The sequence below is a fragment of the Monodelphis domestica genome, chromosome 1, assembly GCF_027887165.1.
Source record: "Monodelphis domestica isolate mMonDom1 chromosome 1, mMonDom1.pri, whole genome shotgun sequence".
Taxonomy (NCBI): domain Eukaryota; kingdom Metazoa; phylum Chordata; class Mammalia; order Didelphimorphia; family Didelphidae; genus Monodelphis; species Monodelphis domestica.
The window spans coordinates 590078342-590104116 of record NC_077227.1 but is presented as its reverse complement, the minus strand read 5'-3'; positions in this window follow the sequence as shown (position 1 = coordinate 590104116).

Here is a 25775-nt window from a genome sequence, read left to right as displayed (position 1 = left end):
GGAAAGATAAGTATTATAGGTGCAGAATATAGTATGTCTTGTTAGACTTGGTAGCTTTTTTGATCAATTATATTTAACTAGTTTTCTTTATTGCAAGCCACAGTCCATGATGGAATAATATGTTGAGAAATGGTTATTTTTTAAAAGGCATCTATTTTGAAAATTAGGGAAACACAATAATGCTTAAAAACAACCAAAAAAGTAATGATGACTCCTACCTTTCTCCCTGGGTCAATGTCCAGTTGTTCTTTTGGAAAATCCATATCTGAAAATAAATATTTGGAACTTTTGTTCTAAAGGGGAACAAACGTCTGGGAAATCAAAGCCTAAAATCTCAGACCTGAAAGGGCTCTTAGAACTCCCCTCCCCCCCTCATTTGGCAGATAAAGAAATAAGCAGAGAGAAGGTAAGTGACTGTCCAAAGTTAGTTATACCTTGTAGTTAGTTGCATAACCAGGAAAAGAACAAGTTCCCTGACTCCCAGGATGTTCTTTCTGCAGCATCACATGCCCTCTTGTAGAAAATGAGAAATCAAGGTATCAGAGGTCAGGCAGAGAAAGCTTCTGAATAATTCTGAGGAAGGTCACAGGATAATAATGGAAATAAAAATTAAAAAGACCCTGAAGGTCATCTAATCTTTTGGTTTCTGAGGAAACAATCCCAAATTTCATTATGGAAAATGGAGGTACTGCCAACCCAACTCTAATATTCTTCTAGGTTGCAATAAAGTTGATAAACCAAAATCCTTCAGCCAAGAAAACTGAGTTTTCCTTACCTACCTGCTTGTACCATAGCCATATCATAGAACTGGCACTAGCAAAACCACCACACACTTTGAAGCAAATCCATTTTTTCTCTGGTTTCATTAACAAAGGAAAACATCATTCTCTGATTTCTTTTGTTTCTTGCCACTATCTCCTGCTCAAGGGCAACCTTATTGATTCTGAAAGTCTTATACAAAAGGAAAATAGTCCAGTTGTGTAGCAAGAAAGAAAAAAAATAAATATTTCAAAGCAATGAGAAATTAAAAACCACATAATACATTCACTAGTTTTCTGTTAGGAACTTTTAAAAATGGGTTTAACATTCTGCCATTGTTTGAAGTCAATACAATTTAATACAAACATTGTAAATCTCTCACATGGAACAGCAGAGGGTTTTGTTGGCTGTGGCACTATCAAGGGAAATATTTGTTCTTCTGCCTAAAGTCAAGAGCTTATATATTCTCCCTGGAAAGATAATGGCTTTGGTGTATCAGGAGCAGTTTTTCAGAACTATTAAAATATGACTATAGAAACATTTTTTTGGTTCTGAAAAAAATGCTTGGCAATGGATTCTCCAGAAGGTGAGAGATTTAAATAAGAGAAAAGTAAGATTGTGAATTAGGCTACTTATGATACTTTTGCTGTTTTTCAAAGCCTTAGAGGGAGTAGGAAGAAGGTTATATGTATTTCTCCATGGAAAGTTATCACGTTTTAAAAATTCAAACAACTAAAATCATGACATTTAACTTAATAATGAGATAGAGTGCTGGACTTAGAGCCAAAAAGACATGGAACCTTTAATATTTATTAGCTCTGCGATCCTGGGCAAATCAATTAAATCCTTTATGCCTCATATTCTTCATCTGTAAAATGAGGGAATCAGACTCAATTGCTGTTATGATCTCTTCTAGCTTCAAATCTTTGATCCTATGAATCAGGGCCCCACAAAGTCCCTTTCAATCATTTGACCCCTTAGCAAGGTTTGATAGAAATAAAAGTCTAGAATTAGGACTAGAACTCAGTTCTCAGAATTTCCAATATTGTGAGTTCCTTCCACTACATAAAATTTCAACTTATATCACATCAGTATTATACACCATCTATCACAGAATTGACATAGTAATAAATAGCATTTATAAAACACTTTAAGACTCAAAAAGTTGTAAATATCTCATTTTATCCTCACAACAACCCTAAGAGGTAAATGCTATTTTAATTTGCATTTTACAAATAAGAAAATTGAGGTATGTGATAGTCAAATGACTTCTTTAGGGTTACATAGCTGTTAAGTGTCTGAGGCTGGATTAGAACTTGTCTTCTTGACTTCAGCCATATTGTTCTACCCACTGTGTTTTTATCTCATGTTTTGACACATATTTTAATTATTTTTTCCAAAAGTTAATTCTGCTAAAAGCTTTGCATTTGAATAATTGTTTGTCTGCCTTGCTAACAGTTGTATCTCTCAGAAGGTAAAGAAAGCATTGAGCAGAACGTTCTCATTTGAACATAATTCTATCCAACCAGCTTGCTTAGTGAAGCTGGAAAAAAAGACCCTTGGGAGAAGTGACCAAGTCATCATGGATGACCTAATAGTTAAATATGTAAACACTGGGCTGGGTTAGATGTCTCTTCTAGTGTTTAAGAAATCATATTTCTGAAAATTTAGGGTATTATATACATAGGTCAATAAATAGATCAACATATGAATATAGAAAGATCAAAATATTGATAAAAATGGATACACATATAGACATATAGATTGATCAATAGATACAGGTATACATCTATAGTTATAGACTGGTCAATAGGCTAATAGATTGATATATCAGTGAATATAAATATAGCAACAGATATAAATTGTTGTTTCTTCCTTTCATAGAGGATCAATGACATGAAAAAGTTTTGGTTTGCACATGAATTTGAGTTAGTGAGTCAGAATTGCATGAAGTCATCAGGCTCATTCTCTCTTTCAGACTCATCAAAGTTCAGTGACTTGGCAAAAATCAAGATAACTGGGATGAGATGACCTGAGATACAGTGGATGACCTTGGTATCTTCAATGTCTGACCAAGCTCAGGCTCTGCGCAGAGCCTATTTCACTCACCTACATGGCCATTGGAATGAATTCTTCTCATTCACCCATTCCCCTGGGGGGAAATCTTCACATACTTGGGGCCTCTCAGTTTTCCTTTTTAAAATATGGTTTAGCCCACTTAAGGAGCTAGTTTTGCTGGGGGTGGCTCGTTATGCATGCTGCAGCTTGTGGAAGACACAAGTGAGAACTGGGGTGACAGTTAGACACCATTAGTGGATGAGCAACCTTAAAAAGGACTTGGCAAGCTCTTTTACCAGAAGTGCTAGCATGTTCTGTCCAGCCATAAGCTCCAGATAGATCAATAGATACATATGGATTTGTATTTAGGTAGATCAATAGATGCTACATGATTGAAAAAAAGAGAGGGGTCAGGGGTAGTCCTATGACTTGAGGGTTCTGTCTCCTAGACAGAACCAAGCAAACATGCTTACGAGGAAAATGAAATCCAAAATAAGGGAGGAAAGTAGGTTTAGATTTCAATCTAAATGATTTTAATCATCCTGGTAGAAGTCTGAAAGTATTTGCATAATATAATCACTGAATCACTATTGGTCATTTAGTGCATCAAGAAGGATTAATGATGCATAGGCAGCTAGGCGACATAATGAACAGAACACTAGACCTGGAGTCAGGAAGACTTGAGCTTCCAAATCTAGCCTTAGACACTTATTATCTATGTAACCCTGGACAAGTTACTTAACCTCTGTCTGCCTCAGTTGATTCATCTTTAAAATGAGGATGATAATAGTACCTACCAGACTAGTTGGTTGTGAGTATAAAATGAAGTAATATTCATAAAGTATTTTACAAACATTAACATGCTTCATAAATGCTAGAAAATTTCCAGAAAAGGAAAGAAAGTAAAAATTTCCAAAGTATTGACCAGTGAACTTGATGTTGACCTGTAGCAAAATTGTAGAATGTATTATCATTGTCCTTTTAAAGTTCTATTTAATTGTTTATTTTTTTCCTGGTTTTCCTCTTAATGGTTCCCTCCTCAATCTTCCCTCAAAAAACTGTCACCTTTTTAAGAGAAACCATTTTGTCCTTTCTCTAATATTTTATTAGAGATTTTTTTTAAATTAATTTTTTTCAACTAACAAAAGTCTTCCTTCTCTCCCTTATTGCTCTCTCATCCCCTTTGAGAGAGCAAGAAAAATAAAGCCATTACAAAATATATTATAAAGTAAAACAAATTCCCATGTTGCCTATATCCAAAAGAAAAACACACACGTGATATATCCATGTATACATATATTACAGATTGTATATACACACATTTCAGTTAATCACTCTTCTATTCAGTGGTGAGTAGCATATTTTACCATGCTTGAATCATGGCTGGCCATTGTTTGGGTTAGAGTTCCTAGGTTTTTCAAAGTTGCTTGTCTTTACAAAAATTTTATAATTGTACAATTGCATCTGTGAACCAGAACTGGATAACAGGCAATAGAGATACCAGTTGGAACTACTTCATTCTGCACAAGGTTGGACTCCTTGGGGGTATTTCTGGGATTGCTTTTTTACCTAGTACATAGTTTTCTTTTAACTGTTTTTCTGGAATGCTCTAAGAGACACCAGCTACAACCACATCTGCAGTGTCCACAGACCTCTTTGCCTCCTCATGCCAACCTGGCCTAGATAATGAATCATTATGTTTTGTTTTATTTTGGATTTTTGGATCAGGACTCAGTCTGTAGTATTTTTCAAATCTCTGAGGAGGAATTGTGTTGGGGAGCTAGGAAGTACTTCTAATTTGCCATTTTGTTTCTGACCTTTGTATAATATATTATTAACAGTGTTTTTTGGTCATAAGCCAACATGCCTTTATCAAAAACAGGTTATGCTAAACTAATCTCACTTCCACTTTTAAGAAAGTTAACTGGCTGCTAGATCAAAAGAAATTGAAAGTAAATAGGATAAGGATAGGAACGAGACCTCTGATTTCACTGGTATAGGGAATTGTACAGTGAGAAAACTCCCTCTAGTAATGCAGGTGGGCACCTTTTGTTCAACCTAGTTTCTTAGAGTTTCTTAGAGAAGCAAGAGATTGAATGACTTGCCTGGGGTTATAGCTAGTATATGTCAGAGGCAGAACTTGAACCCAAGTCTTCCTGGATCTGAATCCAACTTTCTATCCACTATGCCATGCTTTTATATACTATAAAAATAATTCTATACTATACTATACTATAATATATATATATATATAATTTATATGCTATAAAAATAATTACATACTATAAAATAAAAATAAAAAAAATAATTCAACTCCAGTAAAGAGTTTGATAAAGCCATGATATCTTTGAGGATAAGAAGAAAAATGTTCAAGTAAATTTCTCAGCAAATTGTAGAGTTCTCCAAGCAACTTCATGAGCATATAGGGTATAGGGATTTGTTTTGTTTTGCAGGGTTCTGAGGGTGACTTCCCCATGGAGAGTATGAACATCTACTTTACTGACTGAATTTTAGAGACTTGAGCTGTTTCTAAGATGACTGGCTGAATGGGATACAGGGAGATAAACTCTTTTTTAGAAGAGCATTCACACTGTATAGTCTATAAAAGGGAGCTAACAAACCAACTGTCTCTTCTATTTCATTTGCCCTCCTGGAGGTTTCAGTGTTAAGCATCTTTAAGCTAGCTAATAAAATCCTCTGGACACAATATATGAGAGAAGAAATATATTTGATGCCAACATTCCTATATACCTGAATGGAGAAGAACTATGTCTTCCACAAAGACCCCTTGAGCCTGGAGGAGTTGAGATTAAGATGGGGACCTTAACATAAAAACAAAGATATACAAACAACACACCAAAAAAAACCCCAGAGTAGTTTGGCTATAACATTTGATTTGCCCAGAGAACCAAAACTTCCCTTTTGATTTATCCAATTGAAACTTTCATCCATTGGACTTGTAATGATCTCAGTCAAAATCGTGATTGGACAAAAAGTCCCTGAGAAATTGGACCTCTGTCTCCTACCCTTTAAGTTCAATAGGCAGGAGTATGACTTCATTGTGAATGCTATGGAAATTCCTACTTTCTTTGTTGTGTACCACAAATGGCATAGCTATTCTTAATATATTATACAGTAAAAGAATTCTAGGTATTCAATTTATATACCATATTAACTCAAATATAATATGACCCTGAATATAATGAGATCCCAAGTATTTTGAAGGGTAACTCAGAAAGAGGAAACACCCATTTTATTTTCTCCTTTTAAATTACAACTTTCTCTTAGCTTGTGAATAATGTAGGCTCTTTATAGGCAAAGTTTTTTCAAGGTCCTGAAAACAAGTTAAAGAAGTTTTAATGCCATCACTTTTATGAAATATGTATTACTTTTATAGATACTTGTGAGAAACAATCTTCCAATATTTAATCATATTTTCCTTCCTCTTCTATTTCCTCATCTCCCAAAGTGGAAAAGTCATCTGAGTCATCATCATCGTGCTCTTTTTCCTACAAAACACCATCTTCATTACCATGCATACTGTTTGATATACACCATTTAAAAAATCCAAGCACAATGGACTCTGTGGAGATTTTGTCCAAGGTGGTTTGGATCCCATTCCCAAATACAGTGACCAACAAAGAGTTTCTTTATTTTTCTCGATGGAGTAAATTCATGGTTTCTGGCCAACTTCTACTCATTTTTTCCCCCTCAAATGGTCTTTGAATGACTTATTAATTACCAAATCCAATACTTGTAATTGCTATGTCATTCCTCCAGGAATAACAACTAGGTCCATGCGCATTTCAGCAATTCTCTTCTTCACATTTTCAGTCAGGTGACTCTTCAATGTGTTGAGTATGAGCATTCCTCTCTGATGCAGCAACCCACTGGGATGCTATCCCAGACCACATTTAACCAATCTAAAACAAGTTCTTCATTTATCCAACCCTTTTCCTACATACGAAAAATCACTCCTGGTGGTAATGTTTTACGTCTTAATATCACACAAGGAGTCAGTTTTTGCCCATCAGCTGTGATAAAAGCATGATAGTTGTTCTGGTTTTCTCATTTCCAGTACTCCAATCAGAACAAACGGGCCTTTGGTCTACATTTCCCATCTGCCTCAGGAGATAGTCATGCTTTTTACGTATTCTGAGGCACACAATACACAACTTATGGTTTCAAAGTTGGAAGTGCTTGAACATGGTGCGAATGCAACTTTCAAAGGTCCATATTGGGGAAAAAAACATCGCACTATATTTGGGCTAATATAGTAGTTTTCTAAGTCTGTCCCAGGCAGATAGTCATCTTTTTCCTTCCCCACCACAAATTCTCCTTCCATTCAGTCAGTCCTACTGAATGAAATTAGGGATAACAACTCTATGTTGACCTCTCTAAAGCAGACCCTTATCACTTCATTCCTAGATTATTGCAATAGCCTGCTAGTGGCTCTGCCTGATCCACTCCTTCCTCCATTCAGTCACCAAAAAGACCCTCTCAATAAACTCCAGTGACTACTGCCTATTGCCTCCAGGAGCCAATACAAAACGCTTTTTTTTTTTTGACATTCAAAGCTCTTCATGACCTAGCTCCCTCCTACCTTTCCAGTCTTCTTTACCTTACTCTCCTACATGTATTCTGATCCTTTGACTCTGGGCTCCTAGCTGTTCCACAAACAAGACAGTCTCTCTCTTAACTGGGCATTTACTCTGGCTGTCCCCCATACCTGAAATGTTCTCCCTCCTCCTTTCTGACTAATAATCTCCCTTGCTTCCTTTAAGGCTTAACTGAAATTTCATCTTCTAAAGGAAGCATTCCCTAACTCCTCTAAATTCCACTACTTTTCCTCTGTTAAGTTTTCCTGCTTACCTGCATATCACTTGTTTTCATATTAGATTGTAAGCTCCTTAAAGGCAGAGACTGTTTTTTAGCTCTTTTTGTGTTCTCAGTGCTTAGTCCAGTGCCTGCTATATATTAGGCATGTAGTAAATGCTTATTGATTTGAATGATTAATAACAACAACAATATTTTAAAATATAATATCTATATAGAACTTTAAGGTTCTGTAAAATGTTTTAGAGATGACACAACTGAGGGTGACTCTCCCAGTGAACTCATTGAGCAGAGGAACTTTTTTAGCTTTCTTTGTATTGCCAGAGCTATTTCATTTGACTTTTCAACAACCCTGTAGATAGGTGTTATTGTTTCCCCATTTTATAGATGAGGACAGTAAATGCCTAAAAATAAAAAGTAGGCTATAGGAAAAGGACAAATGGATTGAGGTATTCTTTTATACTTCTATAACTGCTGTTTTAGATTTAGAGCTAGAAGAGGCCACTTAGGTTATCTATTTCAACTTTTTAAAAAATATATAAATTAGGACACTAAATCCCAGAGAGGTTAAGTGCCTGCCCTTATTTGCCCAAGGACACACACATGATAAACATCAGAGATGGGATTTGAACCTAACTTCCCTGACTCCAGAGCCAAGGATTTTTCTTCTAGTGCACTGCATTGCCTCTCCAAAAAACATTCACTCCACATATCTGTCATTTAGGGGTAGAACTCTACCATTATACCCCTAATCAGCAAATTAGATGGGAGAAATAGCAAAGGTAGAAGATTTCACAGAGGAATTCAAGAAAAATGTCAGTTTGAGGATAGTACTATGTGAGGAGGGGCACAAGATTGGTCAAGGAAGTCCTGAATGAATATATTGGGTTTCCCAATCAACTTAATCAAATTACAGATATTCTTGTGTGTGTGGATGTGTATGGGGAGGGGGGGTGCTTAAGCAATGCTGGAGTTTATAACTTGTTAGGAACATCTTTCTTTGGAGAGTGTTAGTACGCTTAATGGTGTGCCTTACTGATTGAGTTCAAAATGCAATCTTTAATTTGTAGTTTTATCAGATTTTTTTTCTCATAGTAAAGTTTATATTTTGACTAAACTTACTAGGTGATCTGCAGGTTACCTAAATGCCAATACGAACCAGGAAAAGATAACTGTATTGGCTTATATTCTATGTCAAGCTTGCCAATTGTACCAGATTTGCCTTGAGTCACCCAAGATCCTCTGAAACACTCCCAACTTCTTCTAGCCATGATAATTTTTCTCTAGAGGTTTTTGGGTGGGAGGGGATATAAAGAGAGGAAAGAGATTCTGGGAAGAATGGGTTCCCCATTCCCTTTGGCAAAGTCTTATTCTTTGCATCAGATTGGCAAACTTAATCTGTACCTACTTCTGAAGTTGCCTTTGTACTCTAGCATTCCTGCTCTATCTGACCAAACACTTCCCCAAAGACTGGCCAAATAGCATGTGATATTCTATTTAATCAACTAGAGAAAGAGAGCAAAGACTATCTAAAACAACTGAGGGGGAGAGAACAATGAAAATATTTAATCACTGTGCCATGCCAGATACAATACAGTTTATGTTATGACCTGTTGCCCAGAATCTGCTTAGCAAGCTATATGTTGGACAAAGTTTAATGGTTCTAGCATTAACACCTCCAATGAGATTTTGTGTGTGGTAGAGGTGGACTGACAGTAATTTATGTGGAATGGTGGTCTTACTCATATTCAGATTAGCTATTTATTAATGAACATGAATATAGCAGGAATTTAATAAATGTTTGTTGAATTAAATTGAATAATATGTTATCATCTTTAATTAAAGATCAACTTCTTGACTTTTCATTCTACCCATCATTTAGGAATATTCTTGGCCTTCTTCATGTGACTCTTGAAGGCTCTGCTATATGGCTCTTGTGTCTTCTTTATCAATGTGTTGCTTTCTAAACACTTAGGACCAACTCATTTTTCTTTTCAGTTTCAAATTTCTCTCTATTTTACCTACTAAAAAGACCCAAGGTAGAACCAGAAGGCTCTTTTTTGTCTTTCACTGACAGAGCCTAGATAATAGTTACTCTGGGACTAATTTGTTCATTATATATATCTATCAGTCTAATTAGCTGAATTTTTCAGATGAACAGGTCTTCTCTAGAGACCTGCCTTATAATTTTATCACACTGTAATTTTATAATGGGGCAGCTAGGTGGGGCATTTAAGGGCAGAGGATAGAATGCCCTGCCTAAAGTCTCGATGACTCTTCTTCCTGAGCTCAAATTGGCCTCACACAGTTTGTGGCTGAGATAAATAGGAAGACTTAATTAATCACATAATGATTAACTTCTTTTTGTTGTTTTCATTTACATCACTGTAACTATGTATATAATTTTTCTGGTTCTGCTTTCTTCACTTGACATCAATTCATACAAGGCTTTCCATGTTTCTCTCAGTTCTACTTATTTATTTTTTATGCATATACATGGTTTTTAAAATTTTATTTAGTCAATTTAGAACATTATTCTTTGGTTACAAGAATCATATTTTATCCCTCCCTCCCCTGACCCCACCCTTCCTGTAGCCAACGTGCAATTCCACTGGGTATTACATGTGTCCTTGATCAGAACCTATTTACATGTTGTGGATGTTTGTACTAGGATGATCATTTAGAGTCTACATCCCCAATCATATCCCACTTGATTCATGTAATCAAGAAGTTGTTTTTCTTCAGTGTTTCTGCTCCCAGTTTTTCCTCTGAATGTAGATAGTCTTCTTTCTCATAGATTCCCTCCAGGTTGTTCATGATCACTGCATTGCCACTAATGGAGAAGTCCATTACATTCGATTGTACCACAGCGTATCAGTCTCTGTGTACAATGTTCTCCTGGTTCTGCTCCTTTTACTCGGCATCAATTCCTGGAAATCATTCCAGTTCACATGGAATTCCTCCAGCTTATTATTTCTTTGAGCATAATCATATTCCATCACCAACATATACCACAATTTATTCAATCATTCCCCAATTGAAGGGCATCCCCTCATTTTCCAACTTTTTGCTACCACAAAGAGCACAGCTATGAATATTCTTGTACAAGTCTTTTTCCTTATTATCTCTTTGGGATATAAACCCAGCAGTGCTATGGATGGATCAAGGGCAGACAGTCTTTTAGTAACCTTTGGGCATGGTTCCAAATTGCACTCCAGAATGGTTGGATCAATTCACAACTCCACCAACAATGCATTAATGTCCTGACCTTGCCACATCCCCTCCAGCATTCATTACTTTCTATTCCTGTCATGTTAGCCAATCTTCTAGGTGTGAGATGGTACCTCAGAGTTGTTTTGATTTGCATTTCTCTGATTATAAGAGATTTAGAACACTTTTTCATATGTTTATTAATAGTTTTGATTTCTTTAACTGAAAATTGCCTATTCATGTCCCTTGCCCATTTATCAATTGGAGAATGGCTTGAATTTTTGTGCAATTGATTTAGCTCTTTATAAATTTGAGTAATTAGACCTTTGTCAGAGGTTTTTGTTATGAAGATTGTTCCCCAATTTGTTACTTCCTTTCTAATTTTGGTTGCATTGTTTTTGTTGGTACAAAAACTTTTTAAGTTTATGTAATCAAAATTATTTAGTTTACATTTTGTAATTTTTTTTCCTAACTCTTGCTTGGTTTTAAAATCTTTCCTTTCCCAAAGATCTGACAAGTATACTATTCTGTTTTCACCTAGTTTATTTATAGTTTCCTTCTTTATATTCAAGTCATTCACCCATTTTGAGTTTATCTCTCCCATACTGTCTTCCAATTTTCCCAGCAGTTTTTATCAAATAGTGGATTTTGGTCCCAAAAGCTGGAATCTTTGGGCTTATCATAGACTGTATTGCTGAGGTCACTTACCCCAAGTCTATTCCACTGATCCTCCTTTCTGTCTCTTAGCCAGTACCATATTGTTTTGATGACCATTGCTTTATAGTATAGTTAGAGATCTGGGACTGCAAGGCCACCTTCCTTTGCATTTTTTTTCATGATTTCCCTGGCTATCCTTGATCTTTTGTTCTTCCAAATGAACTTTGTTATGGTTTTTTTTCTGATTTAGTAAAAAAGTTTTTTGGTAGTTCAATGGGTATGGCACTAAATTAATAAATAAGTTTGGGTAGGATGGTCATTTTTATTATGTTATTTCATCCTACCCATGAGCAGTTAATGTTTTTCCAGTTGTTTGGATCTAGTTTTAATTGTGTAGAGAGTGTTTTGTAGTTGTGTTCACATAGTTCCTGTGTTTGTCTCGGTAGATAGATTCCCAAATATTTTATATTGTCTAAGGTGATTTTGAATGGAATTTCTCTTTCTAATTCTTGCTGTGAGATGTGTTGGAGTTATATAGAAATGCTGATGACTTATGTGGGTTTATTATGTATCCTGCAACTTTGCTAAACTTGATTATTTTCACTAGCTTTTTAGTTGATTCTCTAGGATTCTTTAAATATACCATCATAACATCTGCAAAGAGTGATAGCTTGGTCTACTCATTGCCAATTTTAACACCTTCAATTTCTTTTTCTTCTGTAATTGCTACTGCTAGTGTTTCTAGTACAATGTTAAATAATATAGGTGATAATGGCATCCTTGTTTCACTCCTGATCTTATTGGGAATACATCTAGTTTATCCCCATTGCAGATGATGTTGGCTGATGTTTTAGATAAATACTGTTTGTTATTTTTAGGAAAGGACCTTCTATTCCTATACTTTCTAGTGTTTTCAATAGGAACGAGTATTGTATTTTGTCAAAGGCTTTTTCTGCATCTATTGAGATAATCATGTGATTTTTGTTGATTTGCTTATTGATATGGTCAATTATGTGGATGGTTTTCCTGATATTGAACCATCCTTGCATTCCTGGTATAAATCCCACCTGATCATAATGAATAACCCTCATGATGACTTGCTGGAGTCTTTTTGCTAGTATTCTATTTAAGATTTTTGCAACTATGTTCATTAAGGAGATTGCTCTAAAGTTTTCTTTCTCTGTTTCTGACCTGCCTGGCTTTGGAATCAGTACTATATTTGTGTCATAATAGGAATTTGTTAAAGCTCCCTCTTTGCTTATTATGTCATATATTTGTATAGTATTCGGATTAGTTGTTCTTTGAATGTTTGATAGAATTCACTTGTGAATCCATCAGGTCCTGGTGATTTTTTCTTAGGGAGTTCTTTGATGGCTTATTCAATTTCTTTTTCTGATATGGGATTATTTACGGATTCTATTTCTTCTTCTGTTAATCTAGGCAATTTATGTTTTTGTAAATACTCATCCATATCACCTATATTGCCATAATTGTTGCCATATAATTGGGCAAAATAGTTTTTAATAATTGCCTTAATTTCCTCTCCATTGGAGGTGAGGTCTCCCTTTTCATCTATGATACTGTTAATTTGGTTTTCTTCTTTCCTTTTTTTACTAGATTGGCCAGTACTTTGTCTATTTTGTTTGTTTTTTCAAAATACCAGCTTCTAGTCTTATTTATTAGTTCAATAGTTCTTTCACTTTTGATTTTATTAATTTCTCCCCTAATTTTTAGGATCTCTAATTTAGTTTTCATCTGGGGATTTTAAATTTGTTCACTTTCAAGTTTTTTGATTTTCATGTCCAATTCCTTGACCTTTGTCCTACCTAATTTGTTAATATATGAACTCAAGGATATAAATTACCCCCTGAATACTGCTTTGGATGCATCCCATAGATTTTGAAAGGATGTCTCATCTTCAATGAAATTATTAATTGTTTCTATGATTTGTTCTCTAACTGATTTTGGAGAATCATATTTAATTTCCAATTAATTTTTGATTTGGCTCTCCATGTACCCTTACTGATTATTATTTTTATTGCATTATGATCTGAAAAGGTTGCATTTATTATTTCTGCTTTTCTGCATTTGTTTGCCATGTTTTTATGCCCTAGTACATGGTCAGTCTTTGTTAATGTACCATGTGCTGCTGAAAAGAAGGTGTTTTCCTTTTTGTTTCTATTTTTCTCCATATATACCTATTAACTCTAATTTTTCTAAGATTTCATTCACATCTCTTCCCTCTTTCTTATTTATTTTTTTAATTTGATTTATCTAAATTTGATAGTGGTAAGTTCAGGTCTCCCACTAATATATAGTTTTATTATCTATTTCCTCCTTCAACTTTACTAGGTTCTCCTTTGGAAATTTGGATGCTATACCATTTGGTGCATACATGCTGATTACTGATATTTCCTCCTCGTCTATACTGCCTTTTCTCAAGATATAGTTACCTTCCCTATCCCTTTCAATCAGATTTATTTTTACTTTGGCTTTGTCAGATATCATGATTGCAACTCCTGCCTTCTTTCTATCAGTTGAGGCCCAATAGGTTTTGCTCCAAACTTTAATTCTAACCTTGTGAGTGTCTACCCGCCTCACGTGTGTTTCTTGTAGACAACATATGGTCGGATTTTGGTTTCTAATCCACTCTCCTATTTGTTTTCGTTTTATAGCTGAGTTCATCCCATTCATGTTCAATGTTATGATTGCCACTTGTGTATTCCCCAGCATTTTGATATTCTCTCCTAGTAATGTCCTTTCTTATTTTACTATATCCTTTTAAAACAGTGGTTTGCTTTTAATCTATCCCCCATAATCCCCACCCTTAATATGCTTCCCTTTCTGCCCCCACCCTTTTTGCTACCTTCTTGTTTTTTTAGGGTCTGTTCGGTTTGCTCCCCCATCTCTTTCCCTTCCTTTTTGTACTCCCTGGCCCCCCTTAGTATTCCCTTCTCACTTTCCCTGTAGGGAAAGATAGAATTCAATACCCCAATGGATCTAGACTCTCTTCCCTCTCAGAATTGATTTCACTGAGGGTAAGGTTTAAGTATTACCAATTAGAACTCTCTTCCTCTCCTTCTTATAAGAGTATTCCTCACCTCCCTTTCCCATGTGTATCTTTGTGTGATAAAGATTATCCTATTTATTTTATTTCTTCAAGTATCTCTTGGTGCTGTCCTTGATTCCCCCCTCCCTTTTTTTGCATATCATTTATACAACTTATTACCCCAGTCTCTTCCTGTGAACAATTCTTCTAATTACTATAATAATGAATATAATTTTTGAGAATTACAAATAACACTGTCCCCATATATTAATATAAATAATTTGATCTTTTGAATCCCTTAAAGAAGAAAGGTTGAATAAAAAAATCTCTCCCCTTTTCCCTCTCTTATTTACCTTTTCTTGTTTCTCTTGATTTTTGTGTTTGGATATCAAACTTTCCACTTAGTTCTGGTCTTTTCTTTACAAATACTTGGAAATCTTCTATTTTGTTGAATGCCCATTCTTTATCCTGGAATTATATAGTCAGTTTTTATGGGTAGGTGATCCTTGGTTGATGATGTAATTCTCTTGCCTTTCTGAATATCATATTCCAAGCCTTGCAGTCCTTTAGTGTGGAAGCCATCAGATCTTGTGTAATCCTGATTGGTTCTCCTTGGTATCTGAATTTTCTCTTTTTGGCTTCTTGTAAAATTTTCTCCTTAGCTTGGAAGCTCTTGAATTTGACAATTATATTCCTGGGGGTTGTCTTTTGAGGATTTAGTGTAGAGGGTGTTCTATGAACTCTTTCAATATCATTTCTCTGCCACCCCCCACCCCCTTCTTCAAGAACATCAGGGCAGTTTTCTTGGATAATTTCTTGTAGCATGATGTCAAGATTTCTGTTTATTTATGGATTTTCAGGTAGACCAATGATTCTCAAATTGTCTCTTCGTGATCAGTTTTCCTGATCCATCATCTTGTCAGTGAGATATTTTATGTTTTCTCCTATTTTGTCAGTCTTTTGACTTTGCTTTATTAATTCTTGCTATTTTGCAAGATCATTGACTTCCAATTGTCTAATTCTGGTCTTTAAAGACTGGTTTTCCATTTTGGTTTGGTCTATCCTGCTTTTTTATGGCTTCTAGCTATTTCTCCAATTGGAAGTTCTTGTCCTTTAAACTATTATTTTCTTTTTAAACTATTTCCCACTTTTCTTGCCAGAAGGCTTCCATCTTTTTGATGAGTTCCAATTTAAATTCTTTAATTTTGTGGACAATTTCCATTTTGGGGGAAGGTTTTGGTGCATTTATTTGTATTTCTTCTTCTATTTCCTCTGTAGCCTGGGTTTTTCCTCCATATAAATTATCCAGGGTCAACCCCCTCTTGTTTTGCTTGGTGTTAGGAAGTTGTTGTTCCTGGGCACTGTTTGCCATCACTATGGTGGCTTTTCCTTCCCTTTCCAGTCAGAAATCTAAGTGAGATGGGCAGGCTTTCTGTGTATGGAGCTAAGGAGCAAGGATTTTACCTGAGGCCAGCTCTCGAATCTCTGCAGCTTCTACTGTTTGCTGTCCTTCTCTATGCTATATCCCCACAAGCAGCCTGCTGGGGTTTCAGGTCTACTTTCTCTCAGGGGTAGGTCTTTGTCTTAATCAGTTGCCAAGGACCTAGAGGTGCCTCTCACTCACTCTAGAGATGTCCCTTGCTCACTCTAGCATTAGCTGGCTCTGACTCTCACTTCATAGGTGGGGTGGGGTATGGTAGATCAGCTTGTGTTTTGGTGGGAGCTTTTTCACCCCCTTATAGTGTAGAAATGCCCAAACCCCACATACCTTCAATGCTTTGTCCCACTGTAGTGTCCTTTCATTCATATGAATCTGGGCTTTTTTTTTGTCTTTTGAGGTAGTCTATATTGGTAGATGCTGAGGAGGGGAAGAGTCCTACTTCTAGACTGCCGCCATGTTTACCAGGAAGTCCTCAGTTCTATTTATGATTATAAGGAATAGCAGTAATATTCTATTACATTTATATGCTGTGTTCCTTTCAGCCACTTTCTAGTCAATTAGTACTCATTTTCCTTTTAGTTCTTTACTCCAATAAAAAAAATGCTGCATTGAATATTTTGGTATTTGTAGGACCTTCCTTTCTATCTTTGACTGCCCTAAGATGTATGTATAGCAAGGGGGTCTTTAGATCAAAGGGTATGAACATTTACAAATTCTTATGGAATCTACTATTTAAAAACATTCATTGGGCACCTGATACATGTCCTATGTTTTGTATCCAGTAAGTGTTGATTTTTTTTAAAGGGGAAGGATGCACAGCTATATGAAAGTCTCTGCTCTTATTATCTTTTTTGTGTACATATCTTGTCTCCAAAAGTTGGCTGTTTAAGTGAAAATTAACATGAAGTGAAACCCATTAAGAATCTGTTCTGTGTATAGTACTGTACTAGGTCTTAACAGTGACACAAAGATGACAACAGTGTTTATTTGTAAGGAGGAGGCAGTCCATAGATGATTCTCCCTACCCATTTTTCTCTTCTTCATCATTATCATCTTCACTTGAACACTAAAGAGTGAAAGAAGAGAGGAAAGGTTAGGGAAAGAGAGAGAGGGAACAAAAGAGAGAGAGAAAGAGAGAAAGGAAGGAAGGAATAAAGAAATAGATTGAGAGATTGAGAGAGAGAGAGAGAGAGAGAGAGAGAGAGAGAGAGAGAGAGAGAGAGAGAGAGAGAGAGAGAGGAGGGAGGGAGGGAGGGAAGGAAGGGAGGGAGGAAGGGAAGAAGGCAAGGAGGAAGAAACAAAGAAACAAAGGAACAAAGAGAAGGAAATGTTTATTAAGTACTACATGCCAGGCATAAGTGCTTTACAAATATTATTTAAGTCTCACAATAACTGTGGGAAGTGACAGAAATAAAGATTTAGGCATGGGTATCATCAGTAATAAAGGAGCTTGATATGATTTCAACAGGGTTGAAACAAATGACTACAAAGATCCCTTCTGATTGTGAGAAACTGTGATTTTAAGATATGATTCTTGCTAGAAATTTAGTGAGGGAGATGATGATGCCATGTTTATTCATAAAATTATCATTTACTAAAGGATTTGCCTTAATTTTTTTCTTTAAATAATGAACACTCCCTACTTTGCCTAAACCATAATTCAATTTCTTTTCAGAAAATTTATTTATTCTGTAAAGTGAACCCTACCTATATTAAACACCAATATCTTGTTATTCTATTCTTATCCATGATGATTTCTGGAATACAAGTTCTCTCATCTTTCTACCCCCATAATTTCAAAGGTCATCATATTCCCCTATTTTCTCCTCTCTTTTGTTCCAGTCACTGATGCAATGGTAGGCTTTCCCCATAGCCTTGTTTAACCACTCAATTTTTGCCCTTGATCCCATTTCCCCTCCCATATCCTCAACAGACATGTCACCTTGATCATTCATTTCCTTTCTTTCATTTTCAGTCTCTTTTTATTCAGTGTCCTTTTACCTCCACCTATAAACATGCCCAGATCTTCAGAATCTTGAAAAGGCTTTCATCTGATCCTGCCATTGCTTTAAACTATCATCTTATTTATTTTTTCCTTTTCACAGAAGAGCTCTTAGTATTACCCACACTCATTGACTTGATTTCTCAATCTCTATTCCTCTATCCCTTGACATCTTGCTTCTGACTCCATCATTTTACTATGATTGTACTCTCCATATTTAATAACAATCTAGAGGAATCATGGTTCAGTGGAAAGAGTATTGGATTTGGGGCCAGAGAACCTGGGTTTGAATCCCACTCAGGCTATTGTTACCCTTACAACTTTTGACTAGTTAATTAAACTCTCTAGAGTTTCAATTTTCTCATCTTAAAAAATAAGGAGTCTTGATAAGATAACTTATAAGAATTCTTATCTAAACCCATATCTAAATTCCATATATAGGGCTCAGAAAACTATGGCTCAAAGGCCAAATCTTGTCCCTTGCCTGTTTTTGTACCTTCTTCTAAGCTAAGAATGTAAAAACCATCCTTAACTTTACTGGGCAGAAAGAAAAACAGACAAGAGAGCTGGATTTGGCCCGAAGACCAGTTTTCTGATCCCTGTTTTCTATCAAATCCAAAGAGTTTTCTTTCAGTCAGCTATCTTAATCTCTCTGAAGTATTTGAAATTGCCAATTATCCTACCCCTCTGTCCAATCTCTCTTCCCTTCACTATGACAAGGCTAATATTTTGGTTCTCCTACTTGTCTAGAGTGATCTTCTCAGTCTCTTTTCCTATATTCATGTCTTGCCATCAAATGCAAACGTGTTCCAAGGCTTCAGTTATATAGCAAGGCCAGTAATTTTCTATGGCAGCTTTCTTGACCATGATATAAATTCCTTCCCCCTCATGGGCTGATTAACTGACCCCAGCTTCCCTGATCTGGGGGCATAAAAGGTTCTGACATTGCGAAGTCATGATCTTTCAGATTTGATGGGTGACCAAGACTGTGTGAGTTTACATATGTAATGCCTGACTGATCATATGTGTTTCCAGATAGAGACAAGGACAACTGGGTCAGGAAATTGTTGGTCCCATCATATTGGGTTTAAGGGAAAGGATGTGGCAGCATCATAGAAAATAGTCTTATGCCATTGGACTGGGAAAGGGGCAATCAAGCTTTTCCCTCTCCCTCCCTCTTTTAAAGTTGAGGAAATCCAACCTGACAGGAGTGGGGTCTGAGTGGGATGAACTAAACCTGATTTTGATATAGAAGGTCTGGCCAGAGATTGTCTGTGGGGTGAAATTGGGAACACTGATGGCCATTAGGAGACAAAAAGTGAGGCAAAAGCCCATTGACCTCATACCAGTTGTTACCATAGGGATGGACAGCCTTTTGCTAGGGATTTTGAGGAAATAACTCATGTACAGGTATAGGTTGGACTTAATGGCCTCTGAGATCTCTTTCAAACATTAATTTCTAAGTTTCTTGAGACAGCTTGAAGGCAAAGTGAATAGAACACTGGACATGGAGTCAAGAAAACCTGAGTTCAAATCTAGCATCAGACACTAGCTGTATGACCCATGGCAAATCATTAACTTCTGTTTACCTCAGTTTCTTCATTTGTCAAATAGGGATAAATAATAGCATTTGCCTTCCAGAATTGTTGTAAGGATAAAATAATATTTGCAAAGCATTTTTCAAACGTTATTTTTTTAAAACCCTTACCTTCTCTCTTGGAATCAATACTGTGTATTGGTTCCAAGGCAGAAGAGTGGTAGGGGCTAGGCAATGGGGGTTAAGTGACTTGCCCAGGATCACATAGCTGGGAAGTGTCTGAGGCCAGATTTGAACCTAGGACCTCCCGTCTCTAAGGCTGACTCTCAATCCACTGAGCCACTGAGCTACTGAGCTACAGAGCTACAGAGCTGCCTCCATTTTGTAAACTTTAAAGTGCACTATTAATGCTAACTATTATTCTGAGATGTTTAGCATGTGGGAGAACTCCTGGAAGCAGGTGAGAATTGTTTGGTGACCTGCTTCTATGTCTTAAGGTCTAAAATAGAACTCTGGACCTTCTTATCACATTTGCCAGAAAAAAAGTCCCCCAATTTCCTGTAAGTCATATTTGATATTTATCTTGACATAATCAAACCCTACCCACTGAATAAATAATCGCCCAGGTCTGAAGGTGAGATAACTAACCCTTTTGAAGCTGATCTCCTGTTTCACACATTTAGAGAACTGAAATGATTGTATGCAGTAGGAATAAGTGTGCATGGTACATGGACTGTCTATTGGGAAAGGACAATGATACCATACTTGCTAGGCTACTCTAACATACCCAATCCTAGATATATATACATTTGGGATAGTAACTTATAGCCAGACACCTTAGATCTGGAGGGCTCCAGAAATTATTGGATTGGCCCCAATTCCTTCAGTTAGTCAGAATATTATTATCCTTATTTTTCAGGTGAGGCTAATCAGGCCCAGAGAAACTGAATCTTCTTTTCTAAGATCACACATTTGGGGAGTTGTAAAGTCAGAATTTGTACTGAAAATGTGGAAATCAAAGGGAAGTGGAAAGAGAAGTATTTTAACAGATACTATCACTATGTAATCAAAAAGAAAGGAAGAGAAAAGAGAATGATGAATGAGAAAAATGGGTGTAAGAAGAGGCAAGGGAATATAAAGAGAAATGTTTTTTTAAATAGCTAGCTTCAAGATTTTATAAAGGACTTTACAAATATTATTTCATTTGATCCCTTTAATAACTATAGGAGGTAGTTATTATTATCTCCATTTTACAGATGAGAAAGTTGAGGCAGACAGAGGTTATACCACTTGCCCAAGGTCACACAGCTCAAAGTCTGAGAATGGATTTGAAATCAGATCTCCTGGATCCTATATCCAGACCTGAGAAAGAATAATGAATATTTTAAGAGAGAGAAAAAAGGTGAATGACAAAAAGTGTGAGAGGGGTCATCTTCTCAAAGGAAGGCAGAGAGCTGTCAAAGTGTGTTTTGCAGCAGGAGATAGATTAATTATATATAGAGAGCGCATAGTTATAAAAATTGGACAGAATAGGGATGGGTATAAAATAGAGAAGCTGTATGTGACTGTGAAAGGGTAGGTTTAAGAAAAGAAAAATGATGATTAAAATCCACTTTTGAGGACTTACTGCATGGGAAATTCATACTGAACAAATAAATACATTTGGGTCTTTCCCTCTAATTTCAAGTATAAGTTTTTGTTTTTGCTTTTGTGGTTTTGTATACACTTAGAGAAGACTGAAAGTGATCTGGTTTAAAGATCATTGATCTAAGCACAGAAAGAGATTATTATTACCTATTTCTGTCATTTTTATTGCCATTATTAATACCATTTGCAATTTCAAAATTTTAAAATCATTCCTTAATCATCAAGGAGATTATAGCAATTTATTTTTACTCTCTACATCTTTCTTTTGCAAACATTGCCCTGAGTTAATGAAATCAATTTACTTTGCTTAGAGGAAGACAAGTGTTTTAGTAGAGAAATTTTATGAAAAGTGAAATGACTAATAAAAGAAAGAAGGTAGAAAATGAATTAGAAAGAACAAGAGGGATTCTGGTTCATAACAACTTATTTGATAAGTATTTGTTAAATGCCTTTGTATTTCAGTCAAATAATAATGTTTTCCATATTTCTGGAAAGCTATAACCACAGAAACAACTCTCTTCAAAGATCCCTCTGATTATGAACAATAAGAGAGACAAAAAGTAGGAAGACACATGCCACAGTGATGGAGAGATCTAGTACATAGTACCCAATGCTGAAGGATTTCCCATAGATGAATAGGGACTCTAGGTACACCTTGTTTGTGCATCAGACAGTTCTGTTTGCATCAAGCCCAACAACACTAAAAACCTCCTGGAAGTGAACTGTAACTATTAAAGGGAGTTTGTTCTGACCATCCACACAGGAAAGACCAGGTGACTGAAGAATGTCTGTTGCCAAGACTACAATATGGATTTAGGTGTAGCTTGTAGAGCTTGTTTATCAATATGTTGACTTAATGCAATAGCCCTACATAATGAGATAATTTGTACAACTTTCTAGGATTGTCTATGAGAATTCTTCACAAAAGTATATGAGATCCATATTCCTATGTCATACTTTGACTTTTGATAGAGAAGGATCTCTCTATTAGACAACTGACCTCCAAGTGGCTTTTTAGATAACTCTGACTTCAAATAAAATATAATTTCTAATAGATATGATAACTAGATTCGATGCTGAGTGAGTTTATTTGCTTTGATATTACCTTGGATTCCATGAAAGGCTAATATATTGGCACTGTTTTTTTCACTGTTCCTCATGAGCCAAATTATCAGAAATAAGATAATTTAATTTAAATTTCTGTCTTTAAAGTGACAAATCATCTGTGCCTATCAAAATTTATTTATCAGTGCTAGACCAGCTATATGTTTCTTCACTCAACAACTTAGGAAAACCAAATTTAAATAGAAAAATAATTAATTTTACCTATATATACCTTGCTAAATTAGTTATCCTGCTCTAACAATACACTCTAAAATAGAAATAAGTACAATTTATTCAAATATTGAATTCAACATATATGACATATTTAAGAAATATCAAAGAGGGGAACTGGTACTAAAATTGATGGTATCAAACATGTACAAATGCTACAATGGGTTTATGGGGTATTTAATGAAGATTAGCACTTCTGGTGTGATATCTTGCTGAAACCTTTTCAGAACTGCCCATCCACTATTAGTGTCTATCTTTCACCCAACTCTCACTTATAGCTTCAAGAAGCTGTAACATGTGCCGTGGTCACACTCAGTAATACTATCTTGGCTGATGGGTTAAACCAGATTGAAAATAACCAAGCCTCAAACTTAAGTTAGGGGGATGTCTACCCCAAGCTGTGAAGACTTTCTCAGCAGAATGGGTGGATGAGAATAATTTGTTCCAATGGCAATGAAGGCAGCTGAAGTAGGCATTAGAGATTGATCAGACATTGTAGATTCCAAGGTCATCCACAGTTGCCTAAACTTTTGTTTTGATGACTCTGGAAGAGGCGGTGAGATCAACAATTTTGTACAACTTTATCTCACATAAATCTGATTCATGAACAAGTCAACATGTCACTCCGTGATGTCAGGATGAACAAGTGACAAAAAAGAGACAACAAGCAAGATGACCAAAAACTGAATCCATCGTGGATTCAGTTTGGATCGTGCATGCATATACACATGCATATATGTATGCATGGGAGTATATGTACCTATGTATATTTGTACATACCCTCACAATACACACACATGTATACATGCACGAGCATGTAAATTTGAATATACATGTATTTGGATATGATGATATATATACACACATATATGTATGTGAACCAAATATATCAGATCTGTTCAAGTCAATATAAGTGCTTTCAGAGTTTATTATAGAAAGATTGTTATCTTTTTCAGTTTACTTCCAGACAACAAATCATTACCTTTATGCTATTTTCCTTAATTTTCCACAAGTAAGTCTATATGAATTAAGAAGTATAATGGGAAGAAAATGTCCAAAGGTTTTATTGGTCCCAGAGAAAAGCATTCTACCCTGGTATGCATACCTATCCATGAGACAAAGGCTTGCCACCTTAACAGAATTCTCTCATATATCTTCAACTTTCTTAACAATGACCAATATTCAGTAGTTTTAACTTAAATAAAATTAGTCTTTGAAAAAACACACTTCAGTTCCAAGGTTTAAAAAACCTGGAATGGGCATAGGCAGGAGGAGATTTCTAAGACAGAAAGGGTCCAAATGGTGTAATTTTAAAGAACCCTATGACAAAGCAAAACATTAAAGGTCTTAAAATAAACTATTGATGTCAGTTTTACTTATTAACAATAACTTCATTATATTTTAACAGAGAAGATTTGGTTGCTGGGCTGTAAATTATGGGAATCTTGGCAGAGAGTGAATGTTTACTCCTTGAGACTGTGATAGAAGAGAAGAAAGTTGAACATGGCCTAACATGCACCATATATTTGGGGAGAAAAATTTCAGAGGTTTCATAGGAAGGATAGCTGGGATCTCACAGTCTAAATTCTACAAGAAAGTCAGATCAGGAGGAATAGAGAATGAAATTCTGAAAACACAACAGAAAATAATTCCAATGCAATGAGGAAATGTGAATTTTTAATAGAAACTGGTATGAATGCGCTGGAAAGAACAACCATCTTAGTCTTAAAATAGAAATGTATAGGCAATGAAAACAAGGAGAGGTAACAGAGAATTAATACAAAAATGTGGCTCACCATAATTTAGGGGATGACCAAACAAGTTGTGGTATATGATTATGATGAAACATTATTGTTTCATAAGAAATGATAAGCAAGATGATTTTAGAAAAACCTCAAAAGACTTATATGAACCTAAAGTGAAGTGAGCAGAATCAGGAAGACATTATACATAGTAAAAGCAATACCATAAAGATGATCAATTGTGAAAGATTTAGCAAATCTGATCAAGACAAACCTTCTATTACACCAAGGCAAATCCAAAGGACTCATGATGAAAAATGATATCTATCTTTAGAGAGAGAACTGAAGAACTAAGTGAAGATTGAAATATATTTTTTTAAATTTACTTTTCTTATTTTTGTGTTTGTTTTCTTTTGTAACCCAACTAATATAGAAACATGTTTCACATGACTTCACATTTACAATTGATTATCATGCTGCTTATTTTCTTAAGGGGTGAGTGTTGGGAAGGGGAAAGAGAATTTGGAACACAAAATTTTAGCATATATTAATGTAAAAATTTTATACATATAATTGGAAAATATTTAATGAAATAAATAAAATACATTAAAAATTCAAATAAGAAACAGATGTGGCACATTGTTTTTTACTTTTTAGTCAGTCTTCCAAGTCTGTTATACTTTGCATTCTGTCATTTATATATAACTTATATATTTATATATCATAAATATAAATTTATATATATATTTTATATTTATATATAACTTTATATATGTATGTATAACTCCAGATTAGTGGAGAAAATAGTGATACAAAGAATAGAGTCTGTGCAAAAGCTTTAGAAAAAGAAACATTCTTTTTCAAGAGTGACAAACAGATAGTAAGTGGCAGAATGAAGATTTGGCCCCAGGTTCTCTGACCCTCACCCTGACATTCTTTTCACTATGTCACACTGAAAGGTGAGATAGTTATTTGTCTAAAAAGCTTTAGGGAGCCTAATGGACTCAATAAAGTTCAGCAGTGTGATGTAGCTGCCAAAAAAGCTAGCTTGTTCTTGAGCTGTATTAATAAAAATTTAGTGTACAGATATAAGGCAATTGTCCTACTATATGCTGTCCTGATCCACCTGGAGTACTCTGTTCTGGGCATTGCAAATTAGGAAAGACAGTAATAAACTAAAATGTATCCAGAAAAGGCTGACTTTGAGCTCATGGAGGAGGATCAAACTAGAGAAAACGAGGCACAGGGGAAACATTAGAGTTGTGGTCAAATATTTTAAGGACTACCAATTATATGAAAGACTTCCTTCCTTCCTTCTTTCTTTCTTTCTTTCTTTCTTTCTTTCTTTCTTTCTTTCTTTCTTTCTTTCTTTCTTTCTTTCTTTCTTTCTTTCTTTCTTTCTTTCTTTCTTTCTTTCTTTCTTTCTTTCTTTCTTTCTTTCTTTCTTTCTTTCTTTCTTTCCTTTCTTCCTTTCTTCCTTTCTTCCTTTCTTCCTTTCTTCC